Below are 19683 nucleotides of genomic sequence, written 5' to 3'. Positions count from 1 at the left end.
ATAATCGATACAAAATGATTATTGTGCTGCAATCTGTTTTGCAATGACGCTCTCGTTATAAATCCAGTGCACCCCTTTCCTTCACAGCGTTGCACTTTCCCCCCCACGCTTGACGGGTCAGGGTCCCCCTCGTGGGAACTCTCCCAGGCACTAGCTGGCCGTAATCTGGATCACCATTGGAATTAATAAAAAATGCTGTGAATCAAAGATGACTACAGCTGCCGTCCTCCACAAAGGAGCGAGCTGCAAACTTCAGAGCCACTTTTCAGTCACACAGGGTGAGTATTTGACTTTTGAGTGTTCCTTTAACACACATAATCGGGTTGATAGCTGAAGGCTATGTCTGCGTTTCTCAAGAACCGTTACTATCACACTGCAGGAAAAGATAATGATCTTCCTTCCCTGGTGCCTTGCCATCTTAACCTGATAACCTGCTGATACTTTCTGACACACATACACAAAGGACATAAACACAGAGAGACAGAGAGAGAGAGGGAGAGAGAGAGAGAGAGAGAGAGAGAGAGAGAGAGAGAGAGAGAGAGAGAGAGAGAGAGAGAGAGAGAGACATTTTGTAGTTCAATGCTTCAAGACAAACATGCATTTATAAGAAGATGTAAATGTATGTGCATGTATTAATTTGTAGACTCGTTTTTAACGTGCAACGCTGACTGTCTCAACATGGAAGAAGCACCTTTGGTACTGGAGGCCACTAAAAAACTCCAAGTTGGAAATATATATGTGTAATACTTGACATTTTGAAATTGTATTTATTAGTAAATATGTTTGACATTTGTCATTCAAATCTCTATATTTGCCATTTGTCACTCGCATCGAGACTTCTTTCTCTCTGTATATCGGTGCTGTATGCAAGCAGCATAAGTGCACATATATCAGCACTAAGGACACATATGGTAGGTATACATGCAATACTTAATAATAATTGGTCATTAATACATGCTTAAATAAATAATCATGCACTTACTGTTTGAGTTTCTGTAAGAGTTGTGTGTCTTTCTGCTGCTGGGTCACAAACTCTCCTATCGGGGACAAGAGGAGAAAAAACATGTGTCATTTGTTGCACACTCAGGAGGAAGGAATTACACACCACTGGCTCACTACAGCACTCAATGAGTCAGATGTGTGAAAAAAGACAGTGGCGCAGCTGGGCAGAGGAACAAGGATACACACACATACACATCTGGATGAACGACAAACAAACACACACAACTGGGGGGCAAATTATTTACTAATAAATAATAATGGCTTAGAAGATCCCAACAAAGCAACTCCCCTAATCCCAACGGTCCTCCCCGCTCCATGAGAACGCTGACCATGAAACGGAAGGATTGCTTCAGTACAAGTGCTTCTTGGACACACTTCAATGGTCAAATGAAATCCCTGAATATCTCTGGCAAGATAAACAACGCGACGCGATATAAATCAATCAGCCAAAATGAAGAGCCCGGCCCATTCACTGCAGCGGTAAGAAACAGTATGAAGAACACTGGGATCACTCGTGTGTGGACATGCTCGATGCACAGCAACAGCTAATGAGATAATATTATTTGCATGTTCAACTTCAATATAAAAAGCAAAAAAATATGAATGTTTTGGAATGACACATTGGCAACCACGCTGTTGTCAATCAAACTCAAGAGCTCCACAAAGTGTAAGGGCGCCAATGAAAACACAGTGGCTCCAACTGTTGACTCTGAATCCGTGCCCGCTCTATCAATTGTGGGAAGAAGGGAAACATGTTCTTAAGAAGGGCTCAAATCACTGTTTTCATTTATTCACAGCTTTCCTTTAGGACAATAACATTATCCGGTATAGAAATAAAAAGCAATATGATAACAGATGCCAGTGTTTTACAGCTCACTAAAAACAGAAAACTATTTGATAAAAGTGCGCTTTACTAAATGGAAGACAGCGGGATTCGGAGATTTGGAGACAAGTAAGGATAGAGGATAGACACAGCTGCTTGTGAGAGCTTGCAACGTCCTTTCAACCAACTTTGGTTTTGAGGAACATGAAAAGTATCTCCCTAGCCTCCAGCAAAGAGTGATTAGTGGAAACGCTCACAATGAGTCATATTGCAGAACAACGAGGCACCCCATTTTAATTCCAGCTGAACTCAGCCCAGCTGGATCTGTGATTTATCTCTGGTTGACTTTGAGAAAATGAAATCCAAACTTTAAAAAACAAAAAATCTAAACTGTCAAATGGATTTCCAATGGTGAACCTGAACTTTCGTTGCTTGGCACAGCAACGTGGCTGGAGGAATTAGTGCGGTCTTCATTAAAACTGGCTCAACATGCATCTTTGTTTTGGTCATAATGCAAATTAAGTTTAAGGTTAAAAAGTCAAGGCCAGTGCTCGTATGTCTACGCAGCATCATACCACCAACTGAGAACTGTAAACACATCACTCTTTCCTAAAGAATATCATCTGCTTGCATTTTACTGAGTGTGGTGATTAGCTCTCTAGGAGAGGGATCGCCTCTGTGGAGGGACACAGTTTGAAATATCTGTGTAGAACAACGAGGACACCACGGAGTCAACAGGATGCTCATATTCACGACGGGGGGACTCAGAGGACAATTCAGTTTCTAAAGCTCTCTGACAATCCCGAGGAGAAAGCTACGATGGTAGAACACAACGACCACATATGGAAGACATTGTAGGCAATTACAGTACAGTAGTTGAGACAAGCTATGCAATATGTACACAGGAAAAGCCACAGCGTGCATTTCGCTCTAAAAGAGGGCAGGGGGGGGTGAATGAATGAATGCTGGTAAACAACGGGGTTAGGGTATAAAACGTGTTCCTCTGTGCCGATAGCCAGAGGTGATTAGCCTGCGAGAAACACATAAAATAGATCACTAACAGGTGGATGTGAGGACGCAACAAAGAAAGGCAAACATAAAAGTGTTTTACAGCAGTTTACTGACTTTACAGACTCCTTGGTGAGGACGACAAAGCTGTAAATGAGTTTCACTGATACCAGAGTGTCTGTCTGGTGTAGGGATGCACCAATACCGATACCGGTATCGGGTCCGATACTGTGCTCATGCACTCGTACTCGCAAAACGGCTCCGATACAACGGCACCGATACCACTTTACGGTGGTGCTCCCAACCCCGCGGGGCCGGGATCCACCTCACCCGGCACGCACCGGCCCTCACTTTAATTGCGCAACGAGGTTTTGCTTGCACCCTCTGACTCGCGCGTGCGTTAGACTCCTTGGTCCGTGTTTCAAGACGGGTCAGGTGGGTTGGCGACATCGCCGCAGACCCCTGGCGCCTTTTACGTGGGCTGAGCCCCTATCTGGCGGCCCGACGCAGTCCTCCCCGGTCGACAGTCGCACCGGGGGCAGGGGGCCGTTGTCCACAGTGTGGCGAGGTCCGGGCAGGGAGCGCTGTAAAGCTGCTACCGTGAGCCACCTTCGCCCCGAGCCTTCCCAAGCCGAACTAGAGCCGGTCGCGGCGCACCGCCTCGTATGCGGGACTCCCCAGCCTGCCGTGTGTCGCTCACACCCTCCAGCTGGCTGTTAACGAGGGTCTTTTGGCACAGAGAAGTACTCGTATCGGTACTCGGTATCAGCGAGTACCCAAATCTAAGTACTTGTACTCGTACTGGGTCTGAAAAAAATTGGTATCGTTGCATCCCTAGTCTGGTGGATGGAAAGTGTCACTAGGGATGACACAGTCATGTATGATCTCTATCTGATTGTCTACAACAGGTTTGTGCATTGAAACAAACAGACACAGTTTATTTACAACCATTGTGGTCTTATTGTCTAAATATTCATAGAGGCGAATCGGTCCCCCTCTGCAAAATGAGAGCTTTTCCACTCCGACCCCGAGGCCACACTGATTGAATCTAAATACATAATGACAAGACAACTGCACATGCCACATTACAGACACTATTCTTTATGGACCGTGTTCTCAAAAAGCATTATCCTGTTTCATGCACATGGTTTGAATCAAGGTGGATTGGCTGCTCAGTGTGTTGTATTGGAAAGTTGTTGCTCTTCAAAAAGGCCCGCGGGCCTCCTTTTACTGCACAATGTAACTTTCTCTGACCAAACAAAAGGGATGTATCTCTGGAGCAGACAGAACGGATCGGGTTCAGCACAAACACTAGCTGCGCATTAGGATGCACCGCTGCTCTCTAGCACCGTGCCAATGCAAAATAGTGGCGCTCAAGCCAAAAGGAACCGCTGCCAAAGCCCGTGTAACACTTGGTTCTTATCAAATCATTGAGAGCAGTATTCTCAGGTTGCCATGAACCGTGGAAGCAGAGAGATATAGTCCTCAAACTTTTTTTTCACACCCAAGAAACCGAATATCTTCAGCCTCCTTCAGTCAATTTGGGGCGACGGTGTTCACACGCTTGTCTCGGCTGGCTGGGTAATTGCTGAGCATTGTTATCTGAGAATGGAGCTGCTCATCGAGCGGAAAGTTCTTCAGGACTGCAATCAAAAATATATGTGATATTCCCAGGGTTAACTATGCAACCTGACAAAATAGTAACAGGCAAAACAAAAACGCTGTGCCAACAAATGTTCTGAATTATGAGAGAGAAAAATGATTACAACTAAAAAAAAAAAGCACTGACTTAGGATTATGGCTTGGGTATGTAATGGTTATTTACACCTTTCTGACACTTACCATCAACCCATGTAGAATTATGAAACATAAACAAAAAGGAAATGTCCAACTGGCTCAGTCAGTCCAAACAGTCAGCAACATTTTTTGGAAGAAACTAATACTCCCTGATCCAAAGAAAGGATGCCGCAAATCAAAATATGGCGATTTCTGGTAAGCCTGTTGTTCTCCTTCTCCTCTAACGTTTTTGGGGTCTCCTTCACCACTGACGCCTCTGGCTTCCCACCGCCAGGTCAGCTACAGCCAGAGAGACGAGCAGAGTAAATTTCCAAACAGTTTGTCTGTCATTTGATCAGACTGCGAGCCCTTTTCACTGGAAAATGATGCAGAGACGGTTTCTGTGTGTTCACGAACGACCGCAGCTGTTTTCCCCATTTTCTCCAGCGCTTTTCCCCGACACAGATCATTTGGGCAGATGTACGCTCCACCTGGGTTAGAGCTGACAACCAGAGCTCCCCTGTGCTTATTATGGATATATGAAACATATCCTGTCTGTTAAGGACTATCGAGTGAAGGCCGAATTCACTCCAACGACGTCGTGCCATCAAACACACTCTAAATCGCTGAGTAATCCACCTTTCCCAGAAGCTAAACACAAATGTATACACTGTTAACTGGAAACACGCACACTTACAATACGTCTAGTGTGTAAGGAGCAGATGTTTACACGTACATGTGGTGATCTAGCTGGGAAGCATCTGTTCTGCTCATCCCCGTGATCCACATTTCTTTCATCAGCACCAAGCAAGCCCAAGGATGTGTCCGCCCAAAATCCTCAATCTGCCCCGCATGCTCCTCTATCCTCCCCTAACAACCCTCACGTTATTATCCCACCAACCTCTTCATCAGCAGGCTTCTGTGTCCCCTCCACTGATGCATCCATGGGGACTCCATGTCTCCTGTCTAAGCCCATTATAGGGTCTCCTGAACACCCCCCCAACACACACCACAGATACTCCAGCCCTGTGTGGGCCCGTGGAGCCCGGGGCCCGACATGTGGAAGCAATCACAGCAGAGAGAGAGAGATGAAATGATATATAGAACTAATAGAGAGACGGATCAGTAATGACCGAGATCTAATGTCTAATCAAAATACATTCAGTCAGCAGTGGCGGTGACTCCTCGGGTCTGGGTGCATGTCTCAGAGTGGAGGCCCGGGTCAGTAATGACTTGGATCACATATCTTACCATAACACATAGATGTGAGTGCCTCCATTTTAAATATTAGCCCACAACTACTGTTCACACAGAAACTCTCAACACTACGATGATGCCATCCTGCTAACCTGTGTAGAGAATAGAAACAGAAAGGGGTTAACTAAATACGATGCCGAAATATAAAAAAGGTTTCCTTTTTCTAGCTACACTACTAAATGATTAGCTGAGCTGCTCTTAAAGCTTCAGTAGGCACAATGTTTTTGGCATCACTGGGCAAAAATCCCAAAACAACTAGGGATGCAGCGATACCAGTATCGGGTATGGGGTCCGATACTGTGCTCATGTACTCATGCTCGCAAATCGGCTCCAATACAACGGCACCGATACCACTTTACGGCAGCGTGACGTTAACCTTTCCACCATCTTTCGGGTCCTATTGCACGCGCTCACGCTCCACCTCCCCGACGGTGCAGGTTAGACGGGCCAGTGGTGCGCTCGACCCCGCGAGGCCGGGAACCCACCTCAGGCGGCTCGCGCCGGTCCTCACTTTCATTGTGCCACGGGGTTTTGCTTGCACCCTCTGAGCGTGCGTTAGACTCCTTGGTCCGTGTTTCAAGACGGGTCAGGTGGGTTGCAGACATCGCCGCAGACCCCTGGCGCCTTTTACATGGGCCGAGCCCCGCCCTGGGGGCACGACGCGGTTGGGGCGCACTGAGGACAGTCCGCCCCGGTGATACTTTGTCCACGGCCCCGGGAAGCACCTTCGCCCCGAGCCTTTCCGAGCCGACCTAGAGCCGGTCGCTGCGCACCGCCTCGTATGCGGGACTCCCCAGCCTGCCGTGTGTCGCTCGCACCCTCCAGCTGGCTGTTAACGAGGGTCTTTAGGCACAGAGAAGTACTCGTATCGGTACTCGGTATCAGCGAGTACCCAAATGTAAGTACTTGTACTCTGTCTGAAAAAAAGTGGTATCGGTGCATCCCTAATAACAACCTTTCAGCATATTGTAATTCAAGTGTTCTGAGAGAAAACTAGACTTCTGCTCCTCCTCATGTCTCTGTTTTCAGGCTTTAGAACATCTAGCCCGTGACGGGAGACTTTGACCAATCACAGGTCATTTCAGAGAGAGCGCTCCTCTGTGCCCCTTCAATGATGGAGAGAAAACGTTGCTAATAGTCAGCTAATAGAGCTTCTGCTCAGCGTTTCTGTTCAGCGTTGCAGCGCAGCGCCTACAGTTAGCAGAAGGCTAAATTATGAGCGACATTTTCTCTCCATCTCTGAATCGCTTCACCAATATTTTAGCTTGCCAGAGCCAAGAATCAGTATGTCATCTGTCATCTCAAAGAGCTTTACAGGTCCACAAGTCTGCAAAGAAAACAAGAGAGTAGTTCTCATAGAATTGCCGCTATATAACGGCATCAGGATCACAATCACGATCGGGATGATGTTTGAAATTAATGACTAGTACTCGTACTGGACAGAGAGGGGAGAGAGGAGAGCTGCAGGACCAGGGCTTCATTTCAAAATTCAGGCCTTTTCTTTGTGCCTTTTCCAGAAAACGGCCGACTCTGGAGCACAACTTGAATTACAACATGCTGAAAGGTTATTATTTATGGTTTGTGTGCCCAATAATGCCAAAGATAAAGTGCTTCGCCCAGCTTTAAGTCACAATATGTGAACAACAGGCACACTCCCTCTTCAGAGAGACTCTTTGGTAGGAGTTGTGTTCAGCTGAGTCAAAAGCTCAAATTACAGATGATGGTAATGGATCACAGGGTTCACAGGGTTGGGTTGTGATAGCTGGTTCAGTTTTTGATTCGGTTCCAGTTTTTAAGCTCTGAGTCTAACAAATCTTTATCTTCTCCTTCTCTTTTTATTAGCAGAAGAGCATTGCACCAAACACTCAGACAGTTCACATAAATACTGAAGCAAATATGTAATCCATCAGGAAAAAAATGAGGAATTTTGTTTTTGGCCTTCAAACTAAAATGCTAGTTATATTAAATGTGTGTTTCTTAGAATTGCTGAAAGTTAAAAGCCAAGTTTAGCTTAGCATAAAGACTAGAAACAGCCTGGCCCTGTCCTAAAGGTAACTATATCCACCTACCGCTGTGTAAAAATGAAACATTGTGGTTTATGTGCCGGACTAGTGGTGCCTTCAAATGACACTCGTGAGCTCATGTTTACAACACGGGAAGTCGTGTACATGATATACGATACGAAATAAAAGATAAAAATAAGAAATCTTAGAATACTTTGCTAGAGCAATAAAATGACTCAGTAATGAAACATTCAATATCCACTTTCCTTCAGCCTGCCTCTATACTTCTAATGTGATTCTTTATATTTCCTCTACAGCAAACCTCAGAGGGGGTGTGAACTTCTTAACTCTAGTTTGAGTAGGTGAAGACGTAAGCAAAGAGGATAACCGTGAGACATTCAGAAATACAGCGTATCTTTTGAATGCATTGTGGTCCATTGAGGCTACTGTCTCAGAGCATGATGTTGTACACCGGCATGAAAGGGTCCGTCTTCAGAGAAGCTAGTAGTGCAATGTAATGTGATGAAGAAGTAGTATGTCCCAATTGTATGCATACTGCAAGCACAGTAACGGAGCATTTCAGAATTTACTCAACAGTATCCGTGTTGCTCTGGCTCTATTTGGCATGAAGAGAATGTTGTGTTGCTCTGGCTCTATCTGGCGTGGAGAGGAGGTTGTGTTGCTCTGGCTCTATCTGTTTGGCGTGGAGAGGAGGTTGTCTTGCGCTGGCTCTACCTGTTTGGCGTAAAGAAGAGGTTGTGTTGCTCTGGCTCTATCTGTTTGGTGTGGAGAGGAGGTCGTGTTGCTCTGGCTCTATTTGGCATGGAGAGGAGGTTGTGTTGCTCTGGCTCTATCTGTTTGGTGTTGAGAGGAGGTTGTGATGCTCTGGCTCTATCTGTTTGGCGTGGAGAGGAGGTCGTGTTGCTCTGGCTCTATTTGGCGTGGAGAGGAGGTTGTGTTGATCTGGCTCTATTTGGAGTGGAGAGGAGATTGTGTTGATCTGGCTCTATTTGGCGTGGAGAGGAGGTTGTGTTGCTCTGACTTTATCTGTTTGGTGTGGAGAGAAGGTCGTGTTGCTCTGTCTCTACCTGTTTAGCGTAAAGAAGAGGTTGTGTTGCTCTGGTTCTATCTGTTTGGCATGGAGAGGAGGTTGTGTTGCTCTGGCTCTATCTGTTTGGCGTGGAGAGGAGGTCGTGTTGCTCTGGCTCTATCTGTTTGGCATCGCCGGGTAGCTGCTTGACATCCTACTCGATCCACCTTTTCACATATGTTCACATTAAACGTATTCATTTTTTGTCATATGGATTGTCTATATGTTGTATTTTCATTATGTTGTTACTCTGTACACACAACATCTATCTCACATCTGTCCATCCTGGAGGGAGGATCCCTCCTCTGTTGCTCTTCCTGAGGTTTCTAACATTTTTTTCTCCCTCTTAAAAGGTTTTTTTTGTTAAAGTTTTTCCTCATCCGATGAGAGGGTCATACTGTAAAGGACAGAGGGTTTCATATCCTGTACAGATTGTAAAGCCGCTCGAGGCAAATTTGTGATTTTGGGCTATACAAATAAAATTGACTTGACAATAAAAGATCTATTCTATCTAACTGCAGGTGATAAGATCTTGCCATTTCAGCCGACAAAATCGATGGCCTGTGGCTAGCAATGAAAGGCCTGGTGTTGTTGACTTCTGTCGGACAACAAGGACTCACTGCTTTAAACACTAGTAGTGGTAAATCTGCCATTTTTAACTTTGTAAACTTCAGGCACAGGAACCATCAATACTTTCACACACTTTCACTTTGGAAACAAATTATGTAAAATGACACAGAGAGAATATTATAGACAGTCACCGGCTACAACACACACACACACACACACGCACACACACACACACACGCACACACACAGTACAGTGAACATACACACATTCTCAGGAATCCAATGTCATGTTTCTGTCAGTGTATCTTCAGGTAGCACTCTCTGCATCGTAAACTAGGAATGTTTCAAAGAGAGCCAGCTCAGTGATCTTCACTCCTCATTCATCTCACACACACATTTGCCTTCATCATCTCTTCGACGGCGATTGATCCTCCAATAACAGCTTTGGAAACCTATTTTTTAAAAATGCAATTACAACCTGAACGGACAAATTTATCCCATTCTGATTCAACTTTGGGATAAATCCATAAGAACTTTAATTGCGGTTTGTTAATCGCTGACTGATTTTGTGCATGTGTAAAGAGCACTGTTGGGGAGTAGAGAAGACGACGATAGGATGAGTTATGAGAGACGCTGCATGTGGTACCACTGTTGGAAATATGAGGTTCAAACTTTAAAAGGGACTGTTTGTAAGAATCAGAAATGTCTTGTTAACAGCGACACCTGTGGCCGTTAAGTCAACTAAAGTCAGCGTCCTGTTGCAGGCGCTTGTGCTCGCTCTACATAGACATGAAGGAGCATCGCTCAACACAGTGAGGAGACACACGTCAGCTAAAAGCACAATATCACTCTATATTTCAGCTGCTTGGCAGTAATGTTAGCTGACCAGACCAAGGTCTCTCCATGAATCAATGCTGATCCTAGTGTTGGCTTTTCCTGCTTCAGCCTCCCGACCGCGGCCGGAGGGAACGGGGGAGACGCCGGAGTTTTGGTCGGAGACGATAACGTTTCTCTCTGCGGAGCCCCGTCACTTCACAAGACACGGGAAACCTCTGTTGGTCTGGAGGAGCTGCAGCAGTTATTTCTGCACAAACGTCCACTGATCATTCACTAGATATTCTCAGAGCTAAACTAACTCTTCTGCAGTGTGGAGTGAGCAGCATGCACGTGAGAGGTGGAGGGAGAGAGAGAGAGAGAGAAGGAGCGCGGTGTGTGAGTGAAGGCAGGCAGAGGAGCAGAGTACAGCAGAGACTCCGGTCCTGGAGACCAAAGCTACGATCTCCCCCGCGTCCTCCGACCGCGACCAACACTGTTTAACAGACGAGCTTCACTAGATACAACCAAGAGGTTTTGGTGCTTCACTGTAGTTTGTGTTGGAGTCTGAGTCTGAACAGCGGAGACACACGGGAGCGCGCATGGGACACCGACCCACAATGATTCATACTTGGAAGAAGTTACAAACAGTCCCTTTAACATGTATGATAAATTGAATATGACTAAAGCTTCCTCAGTGTGGGGTAGATGACATGATAAATGGTCATAATTCGTCGTATCCGTGTTATTGTGAGATTTAATTCTGTGAATTTAAACCAGTTTTTTGCAACATCATCATCCCACAAATAAGTGAAAACAAGAATAGTAGTGAGGGGATATTTAAGAGGTTTGTCGAGTCAAGACAGGAAACAAAGCGCTTCAACCAATATTTCTTAACAAAAAAAGAGTCTAAACAAATTGAATATGTTTGGCGTGCTATCAAGCATGGTTAGAAAATAACACAAAAACAGGACATTTTAAATGTGACATTTAAGAATGCGTCTGTGTGTGAGTGTGAGTGTGTTTGTTTTGTAACCGAACTCCTCTACCCGCTGATCACGTGACCGAGAGGAGCTGAACCAGATGGTGGAGAATGAGGCTCAAAAATGAATGCTCTCTCTTTAGTCTACCACACACACAAACACCTATGGAATCACTTAAGCCATACCGCAAAGCTTTAACACATTACCACTCATTTATGATAGTCAGCACTGTATTCTATTGATAGCCCACAATCCAATCAAATGTATTCTCTTCACAGATGCAGCTTTAACAACAACAGTCTGTGTCTGTCGTTATGCACTGGACCTCATAAAGCGATCTCACTGATGCAACACTTTGCCTTTTGCCCTTGGCTGACTGTGATGTTGTGTTAATTTCTGTGAGTTCACTCAGTGCAGGCTCTGGAGTTTTAGTTAATCCTTCAAGTTTACAACAGATTTGTCCGTGGGCCGTCTGAAGGCCACTGCCAGCCACACTCACTCCATCATGTTACTGAGCAGTGACAACACGGCCTTTGGGTGTTTCCTGATTTTGTCTTTCGCTCTCTAATTGCACAAAACTATGGCCGAGCCAAGACACAGCTGGGTACGACAACATTCACCTCATGTTGCTGGGCTGAGCGCGGTCCAGCTGAGTGGTGCACGCAGGGCGGGTCCTTGAAATGAAAAAGGTTCTTGTTCAGCGCTGATTGCAAAGATAATTGTCAGAGCTGGAAGGCAGTGAAGCCCCCCTGCCTTTTCTCCACTCCCTTGTCCTCACTTGCATCATAACCGCGGCACATAACCTGAGCCATCGTCCGTCTTACACAGCAGCGCCGGGCCCTGATTGGACCCGAACACCAAACGGCTCAGCCGGCAGACAGCCTGAGCTGAGAGGTTCCCATCACATCCTCCTCCTCCTCCTCCTCCCCGTGTTTCCCAGCTAGAACACTGCATGTGATTTATTTCAGTGTGAGAGATTTAATGAGGATCTGCTTCTAGTTTTCTCTGCTCTCAGTTCTGCCGCACACTTTCTGGAGGCCATTAAGGAAAACAAAGAGAATGACATGAGTTGACGGGCTGGAGGAGACGCATGAAGCATGTGTCGGGCATGGCCTAAGAGTTGACTGGGAGTTTAAAGTGATGATCCCAAACAATGTCATATGAATAAACATTTTGCAATTGCCACCAACTGATATTAACATATCTATATACTGTATATCTATATATCTATATATAGATATACAGCGGGTAAAATAAGTATTGAACACGTCACCATTTTTCTCAGTAAATATATTTCCAAAGGCGCTATTGACATGAAATTTTCACCAGATGTTGGTAACAACCCAAGTAATCTATACATACAAAGAAACCAAAACAAATAAGTTCAGAAATTAAGTTATGTGTAATAATGTGAAAAAGTATTGAACACATGAGGAAAGGGAGGTGCAAAAAGGCATGGAAAGCCAAGACAACAGCTGAAATCTATCAGTAATTAGAAAGCAATCCGGCCCCTTGTCAGTGCTAATTAATATCAACTGGTTCAGTCCCAACTGATGGCCTATAAAAAGGTGTCTCATGATCAAGGTGTCACACAAGAAACATCTCATGATGGATAAAAGCAAAGAGCTCTCTCAAGACCTTCGCAACCTTATTGTTGCAAAACATACTGATGACATTGGCTACAGACGCATTTCTAAACTTCTGAATGTTCCAGTGAGCACTGTTGGGGCCATAATCCGGAAGTGGAAAGAACATAATTTCATCATTAACTGGCCACGACCAGGTGCTCCTCGCAAGATTTCTGACAGAGGAGTGAAAGAATTATCAGAAGAGTTGTCCAAGAGCCAAGGACCACTTGTGGAGAGCTTCAGAAAGACCTGGAATTAGCAGGTACAATTGTTTCAAAGAAATCAATAAGTAATGCACTCAACCGCCATGGCCTGTATGCACGCTCACCACGCAAGACTCCATTGCTGAAGAAAAAGCATGTTGAAGCTCGTTTAAAGTTTGCTGCACAACATTTAGACAAGCCTGTGAAATACTGGGAGAATATAGTCTGGTCAGATGAGATTAACTCTTTGGATGCCATAATACACACCATGTTTGGAGGACAAATGGCACTGCACATCACCCTAAAAACACCATACCAACAGTGAAGTCTGGAGGTGGGAACATCATAGTGTGGGGCTGCTTTTCAGCATACGGTACTGACAAACTTCACATAATTGAAGGAAGGATGAATGGAAAAATGTACCGAGACATTCTTGATAAAAATCTGCTGCCATCTACCAGGATGATGAAGATGAAACGAGGCTGGACATTTCAGCAAGACAATGATCCCAAACACACAGCCAAGGAAACTCTCAATTGGTTTCAGAGAAAGAAAATAAAGCTGCTAAAATGGCCCAGCCAATCACCTGACTTGAATCCAATTGAAAATCTATGGAAAGAACTGAAGATCAGAGTTCATAGAAGAGGCCCACGGAACCTTCAAGATTTGAAGACTGTATGTGTGGAAGAATGGGCCAAAATCACACCTGAGCAATGCATACGACTAGTTTCTCCATACAGGAGGCGTCTTGAAGCTGTCATTACCAACAAAGGCTTTTGTACAAAGTATTAAATAAATATCAGTAAGCGTGTTCAATACTTTTTCCCTGTGTCATTTCACATTATTACACATAACTTAATTTCTGTACTTATTTGTTTTGGTTTCTTTGTATGTATAGATTACTTGGGTTGTTACCAACATCTGGTGAAAATTGCATGTCAATAGCACCTTTGGAAATATATTTACTGAGAAAAATGGTGACGTGTTCAATACTTATTTTACCCGCTGTATATAGATATATATACACATACACCGATCAGCCATAACATCAGGTCAGCACGGGCACCCTGACCGATCCCCATACCAACAAACTGCTCCTCACTGTGTGTTCTGACACCTTTCTATCAGAACCAGCGTTAACTCTTTCAGCAGTTTGAGCTCCAGTAGCTCTTCTATTGGATCAGACGACACGGGCCAGCCTTCGCTCCCCACGTGCATCAATGAGCCTCGGGTCTGACCCTGTCTCTGGTTCACCGGTTCACCTTCCTTGGACCACTTTTGGTAGGTCCTGGCCACTGCAGACTGGGAACATCCCACAAGAGCTGCAGTTCTGGAGATGCTCTGACCCGGTCGTCTAGCCAGCACTATCTGGCCCTCGTCAAAGTCGCTCACATCCTTACGCTGGACCTTTTTTTCTGCTTCCAACACAAAGTTCAAAGTTCAAAATGTTCTGTCAGGTGGCATTGGGGGGGACATTAAAGCTACACCATAACAACAACCCATAATGCAACACTCTCTTAAAGAACCAGGATCATTCTGAGCTGCTGGGTCTACTCCTTATAATCTATAGTATGACCTACCTTTTTCAAACATCATTTCCAGAAAGACTTAATATCAGGCCAATGTAATATATGAAAAATATAACCAGACTTCCTTCTTCTAGAGAATATCCCAATTTATCAGTTTTATCTGTTGCTCCCACTCTCCTGCCCATCTCTCCTCTCCTCTCACTCGCCACTCTCCTCACTCACATGCGATAAGAAACAATTGACCTATAAAAGAAGAAACAGTCTGAGCTGGCCCACAGATATGTGTTAAGATGAAAGAAATTACAACATCAATCGATCATGTCTATGATTAACCACAGGAAATGAGATTCCCCTCAACTGATGTATAAATCATTTTCTAGCTTATATTTGTGATTATGACTCCCTGCATTAAGTTGATGGAGAATAGTAACGGTCGATTTGCTTTTACGAAAGTATGTCTGGGCTAAACATCTGTCAACTGTTAAGCAAACACCTGCCATCAGAGTAGTACACACGCAGGTTGTGGGATGGTTGTTGGGCCATAGATGACTCTTTAGCCCGGCTGAAACTGGAAATCCATGTTGTAGATCTTTAGCCGTCCTCCTCCTTCTTCCCTATCTCTTTGTGTAATTCTTTCAACCCATTAAAATCTGTTTGAATGCATCTTTCCATCCAGACATCCTCTTGTTCACTCCCCCAAACCACTGCAATGTCAGAAAAAGGATCTTTATCTCCTCCAAACACTTGAGTCATACATGCTGAATCATGCTGAATGTGAAAACTCATCATCTCTCTCTCTATGCTGCTGTCACATGTTTAAAGGGACTGTTTGTAAGAATCAGAAATGTCTTGTTAACAGTGACACATGTGGCCGCTAAGTCAACGGAAGTCAGCGTCCTGTTGCTCGCGCTTCTGCTCGCTCTAAATAGACATGAAGGAGCATCGCTCAACACAGTGAGGAGACACACGTCAGCTAAAAGCACAATATCACTCTATATTTCAGCTGCTTGGCAGTAATGTTAGCTGACCAGACCAAGGTCTCTCCATGAATCAATGCTGATCCTAGTGTTGGCTTTTCCTGCCTCAGCCTCCCGACCGCGGCCGGAGGGAACGGGGGAGACGCCGGAGTTTTGGTCGGAGACGATAACGTTTCTCTCTGCGGAGCCCCGTCACTTCACAAGACACGGGAAACCTCTGTTGGTCTGGAGGAGCTGCAGCAGTTATTTCTGCACAAACGTCCACTGAACATTCACTAGATATTCTCAGAGCTAAACTAACTCTTCTGCAGTGTGGAGTGAGCAGCATGCACGTGAGAGGTGGAGAGAGAGAGAGAGAAGGAGCGTGGTGTGTGAGTGAAGGCAGGCAGAGGAGCAGAGTACAGCAGAGACTCCGGTCCTGGAGACCAAAGCTACGGTCTCCCCCGCGTCCTCCGACCGCGGCCAACACTGTTTAACAGACGGGCTTCACTAGAGACAACCAAGAGGTTTTGGTGCTTCACTGTAGTTTGTGTTGGAGTCTGAGTCGGAACAGCGTAGACACACGCGAGCGCGCATGAGACACCGACCCGCAATGATTTATACGTGGAAGAAGTTACAAACAGTCCCTTTAAAGGCTGAATAAGGCTTTTCTGTCTCTTGTCCTCTCGTGACTTTGGTGGCAGGCTGTCTCGTGCAGACGGGTGTTATTAGGTGAGCCAGCGAATGCTTTGGCCTGAGACTCTGTGCTTAATAGTGCACGGCACAACCCCAGAATCAGACAAGGAGACTTTCTGCTGTATGCTAATATACCAACAGGAGGCAAGGAGCTCACTTTATGAAGCCTCATAAACACTCAAAAAACACAATAAAAAGTGTCTCTCTCCCAGAAAACACACAAACAAACTTAAATTACTGTGAGCCAGTCAGTCGCATGTATGCACGCAAACACACACACAGTGGCGCTCTTGAATCCTGAAAGGTTAATGTGTGATTATAACCAGAGACGGTGGGATGCAGTGTCAGACACCGGTGTTCAACAGATCCAGAAACCTCTGAGTCCCTGTTTTCCTGGGCTGACCTCCTGAAGGAAAACATGATCCGAGATATCAACCATGTATGGCTCCAGACAAAGCCTTGCATTGCATGCCACATCTGGCATAATCATATTTATAAGCATAACAAAGATAAGAGGAAGTAAATCAGCCTCTCTCTCAGCTCAGAGCACTTACACTTCGGCTCAATGAAAAGCCAACTGGAGTTTCCTTTCATCACGTGAGAGCTTTCTGGCGTTAACAAACAGGCAGTCGTTCTCCCATGGAATCAGTCGGCCTCGGTCCAAACTGGACGACCTCTCTCTGTCCCTAATGTCTCTGAAAACAAAAGGACCATTCTGGCATGTTAAGACTCACAAAGTGTGAACTAAAATACACTGCAAGATGCAGTCGTTTCCGTCTCTGACCTACAGTATACCGGTAGAACAACACGTCTTTCAAACTGAAATCATCCTGACCCCGATGCATATGTACAAGGGCTGTCAATGTTAACGCCACAATAACGCCGCTTATTTCTTTAACACAATCTTTCTGAGGTTGTAGTGGGCATCATATGAAACTAGAGAACCTGATGAATCCATCGGTACCAACTATGTCAGACTAGCTTGTCGCGAAGGAGATTAAATAACGCTCCAAACTCCATGCGCCAGCAACAGGACGCTGACTTTCGTTGACTTAACGGCCAGAGGTGTCGCTGTTAACAAGACATTTCTGATCTTACATAAAGTCCCTTTAAGGTACATTTTGAAAAGATAAAAAATATGCGATTAATCACAATTAACTATGGACCATCGTGTATCGCGATTTTAATTGATTGACAGCCCTAATATTTACACAGATCTGGATTTTTTCAGTGAATTGACATATAGAATATGAAACATAGTGGAGGGAAAAGATGCTCAGTGTCAGGTCTTGTAGTCCAGGTATTGACCACCAGGTCCTGTAGTCCAGGTATTGACCACCAGGTCCTGTAGTCCAGGTATTGACCACCAGGTCCTGTAGTCCAGGTATTGACCACCAGGTCCTGTAGTCCAGGTATTGACCACCAGGTCCTGTAGTCCAGGTATTGACCACCAGGTATTGACCACCAGGTCCTGTAGTCCAGGTATTGACCACCAGGTCAGAGTTGCACTTCCTGCAAATGTAGCTCACTATTCATCATCAACCCGCAAAAGTCTGAAAGTCTTCCCAGGAATGTGGTTGTATGGAGCTTTGGCGGTGTTGATCTCATTAAGTCTCCTGCAGCTTACAGTAAACAGTAGTAGGCTCTCAACAATAACTTATAATGCAATTTGATGCTCATAAAATCTGTTACAGAGACCACAGAGCTCATTGTGTAAATGCCTCTCTGGTTCAGACACTTAATATCTGGGAGTAACACTTGATGTTTGTGGCCTCCTTGTTATCCGAGGCAGGCTTTCTTGCAACACATTAAAACAACACACACACATAATAGTGATAATATCTCCTTCAAATAAATCATATCATGTCTAGTTTGGAAGTCATAGAAACATAAATCTCCTCATACCTCATGTGCTTTGCACAGCTTAGTGGTTTCCAGAGGAGAGTCACCTTCAATGCATGAGAACATGATGAAGTGGAGTCCAGCAGGAGACATCACTTCTATAGTCAGCTCTATATTATTATTATTATGAGGATGCTGCACATTAACACGTTTACTAGCTCAAGGAACATATATATATATATATGATATATACTATACTATGAAACAACATTTAAACTCAGCTGACATGGTGAAGAGGAATCAGGAAGCAGCTCTGTCAACACAAGTTACCCCCCCTCCTCCTCCTCCTTACGTCATCACGTCTTAAGTTCACCTGCAGTTCATCGACGTAGCGCGCGCTTCAATTAACAGACAGACAGATGATGAGTTAATGAGATGATAATGAGATAATGAGATGTGAACTCACCTTCGACGGTAAAACAAACAGCGTTCAATGAAAAACGTCCGAACCGGTTTGTTTTTATCAAACTGGTTGTTGAGCAGGAAGAAGCGTGTTGTCCTGCAGCCGCTGTCTGGACCACACTATACTCCTCCTCCTCTTCCTCTCTCTCTCCTCCTCTTCCTCTCTCTCTCCTCCTCCTCCTCCCCTTCCTCTCTCTCTCCTCCTCCTCCTCCTCTTCCTCTCTCTCTCCTCCTCTTCCTCTCTCTCTCCTCCTCCTCCTCCCCTTCCTCTCTCTCTCTCTCCTCCTCCTCCCCTTCCTCTCTCTCTCCTCCTCCTCCTCCTCTTCCTCTCTCTCTCCTCCTCTTCCTCTCTCTCTCCTCCTCCTCCTCCCCTTCCTCTCTCTCTCTCTCCTCCTCCTCCTCTTCCTCTCTCTCTCCTCCTCTTCCTCTCTCTCTCCTCCTCTTCCTCTCTCTCTCCTCCTCCTCCTCCCCTTCCTCTCTCTCTCTCTCCTCCTCCTCCTCTTCCTCTCTCTCTCCTCCTCTTCCTCTCTCTCTCCTCCTCCTCCTCCTCCTCTTCCTCTCTCTCTCCTCCTCCTCCTCTTCCTCTCTCTCTCCTCCTCTTCCTCTCTCTCTCCTCCTCTTCCTCTCTCTCTCCTCCTCCTCTCACATCTGCTCCCTAAACTGAAGTGAAGGAGAAGTGAACCTCCCATCCACACAGCTTCAGCTGGACTCTGAGAACTCTCTCCTCTCTCCTCTCCTCTCCTCTCCTCTCCTCTCCTCTCATCTCTCCTCTCATCTCTCCTCTCCTCTCTCCTCTCCTCTCCTCTCCTCTCCCCTCAGTCTCCTCTCCTCTCATCTCTCCTCTCATCTCTCCTCTCTTCTCTCATCTCTCCTCTCCTCTCCTCTCCTCTCATCTCTCCTCTCTTCTCTCATCTCCTCTCCTCTCATCTCTCCTCTCATCTCTCCTCTCCTCTCCTCTCCCCTCAGTCTCCTCTCCTCTCAGTCTTCTTTACTGCTGCTCATGAGCTGAGGAAGTCCCTGCTGGTTCCTACTGAGTTATCTA

The 19683-nt window shown here is 45.4% G+C and overlaps 1 protein-coding gene across 1 annotated transcript in view; it reads right to left on the bottom strand.

Annotated features, from left to right (window-relative positions):
• The window catches only part of znf469 (zinc finger protein 469), a 229626-nt gene extending 210831 nt beyond the window's left edge, over positions 1 to 18795 (bottom strand). Inside the window, exons 1-2 of the mRNA XM_074634149.1 lie at positions 18646 to 18795; positions 983 to 1037 (exon numbers count right to left, since the gene is read on the bottom strand). The gene's annotated coding sequence lies outside the window, so the exon portion shown is untranslated. The remainder of the gene's footprint in view (positions 1 to 982; positions 1038 to 18645) is intronic.
• Between the last annotated feature and the right edge of the window lie 888 nt (positions 18796 to 19683).

The sequence above is a fragment of the Sebastes fasciatus genome, chromosome 4, assembly GCF_043250625.1.
Source record: "Sebastes fasciatus isolate fSebFas1 chromosome 4, fSebFas1.pri, whole genome shotgun sequence".
In the NCBI taxonomy this organism is placed as follows: Eukaryota; Metazoa; Chordata; class Actinopteri; order Perciformes; family Sebastidae; genus Sebastes; species Sebastes fasciatus.
This window is presented reverse-complemented; position numbering and strand designations above follow the sequence as displayed.